Source organism: Euprymna scolopes, chromosome 3 (genome assembly GCF_053919585.1).
Source record: "Euprymna scolopes isolate OS-2025 chromosome 3, ASM5391958v1, whole genome shotgun sequence".
Taxonomy (NCBI): domain Eukaryota; kingdom Metazoa; phylum Mollusca; class Cephalopoda; order Sepiida; family Sepiolidae; genus Euprymna; species Euprymna scolopes.
Genome location: NC_136484.1, coordinates 180952665 through 180954670, shown reverse-complemented (window position 1 = coordinate 180954670; position 2006 = coordinate 180952665). Strand labels below are relative to the sequence as shown.

The 2006-nt window shown below is 37.7% G+C and overlaps 1 pseudogene; it reads right to left on the bottom strand.

The window, feature by feature from the left end:
* Positions 1-366: 366 nt before the first annotated feature.
* LOC145263933 (U2 spliceosomal RNA) lies at positions 367-493 on the bottom strand (annotated as a pseudogene).
* Between the last annotated feature and the right edge of the window lie 1513 nt (positions 494-2006).

Below are 2006 nucleotides of genomic sequence, written 5' to 3'. Positions count from 1 at the left end.
GAATGCAGGTATAACTGAAAGAATAGAAAGAACCTATTTTGTTTTGTCTTAATTTACAATTTAGAAATGTATTTTAATTGTAAACAAGTCCGATAGCAATTAGTCGCGTGCTCTCGTCTAATGAATGAATGCGTGAATGTAGGATTGACATGAAATTCTTAAAGATAAACTAAAATGACCGAAAAATGGGCTGAAATGACTTAAATAAATAACAAGTAAATGACTTAGAATGACTTTAATGAACTTAAGGATGAATTGAATGAACTTAAGAATGACTTGAATGCTTAAAAATAACTGGAGTCTTTCACAAACAACTTGAATAATCTGGAGAATGACTTGAATGGCTCTGAGACGAACTGGTTGTAAAATGGGTGATCATTTTACATTAAATTAATACAAAAAAGTGATCCCCCACTTTATATCACAATAAGTACAGCATGTAGTAAGAACAGATACTACACTTTGATCTTGGCCAAAAGGCCAAGAAAAGTGTATTTATTTGCTCCCCCACCGAGCAAATTAGGCACAAGGCCGATTTTTAATGTGAGAAGTGAAGGGGAAATGGGGATCAACTCCCCGGGGTGTAGGGGAGCTAGATAGTGACAATTGGTATGAAGGGTTGCCCCTACATTGACCAAGGTTTTATATAGGAGGTTGCCCCAACATATGGTCTTTGCTTGCAGTATCTGTCGGAACAGATACTACACTTTGACCTTGGCCAAAAGGCCAAGAAAAGCTTAAAAAGCTAAGAACACCATCTGTTAACAACATACTTTTGATCTTAACCAAAAAGGCCAAGCACAAAAGTGTTACGGACAGACCGACCGACATACCGACCGCCCGACCGACCGACCGACCGACCGACGGACCTACGGAGTGACTTATAGAGTCGCTTGCAAGCGACTAAAAATCAACGAATCCATTTTAAAATTAAACTATAATTTAAACAAGAAGATTAAATATTTACTTTTATAATAAATTAATATTCCTGTATTTATGACTGTCCATTATGTTAACACGAATATCATCAATGAATTAAAGAATAAAAATAAAATACAATTCAATAAATAATAGTTAATAAAAATTTGTAATCAATATGAGCATCAATTAATGTTGCGAGTAGAGCACATATACAAGTGTTCTAAGGAAAAACTTGAATGTCTACTGGAGAAACACAGATGCCTATTAGACACTGTACTCAAATATCTAATGTCTCTATACAGGGTTTTGTCAGGATACCCCGTAATATTTACTGGGAGGAACATCAAAGATCGTAAACGACTAAGTTCCCTCTGATTCTATCTCCTATTATCTTGAGCACGTTGTACAATGGGGAAAGAGATGGCTGGTTACTTTTAATGTATCTAAAACCAAGCTTCTATCTTTACATCATCAACGCTCTGATGCCCATCTGGCATTAGTTGAAATGAACGTCTCTCGTCTTGGGGATGCTTCATGTTTTGACAAGCTTCTGGGCTTGACCTTTACTCCCGATCTGAAATGGAACACGTATATCAAATCCATTGCCAAGGTCGCTGGAAAAATGGTTGGATCCTTCTACCGCTCCATTAGATATCTCCCTTCTGATGCAATTCTCTATCTATATAAAAGCCACGTACGGCCAACGATGGAGTACTGTTGCCACATCTTGGCAGGAGCTGCTAGAAGTAGCTTATCCTGCATTGGCAGAGTTCAAAATAGTTCATTTTACTTCCCTGAAACCCCTTTCCCACAGAATAGACGTTGCGAGACTTATCAGTATTTTCATGGCAAGTGCTCATCTGAACTTCAATCTATGGTCCCCCCCTCGCCAAACTTTCACAAAAAACTCTCGTTTAGCCAAAACCACTTTCAATAATTCCCCACACACTTTATCTGTGCCTAAACCTAAATGTAGATTCCATGATCAAAGCTTCTTTCTTAGAACTGCACGCCTGTGGAAATTTCTTTTGATTGCCTGCTTTCCAGCTACAATTAGATCGTCTTCAAGTTCAACGTAAATAGGT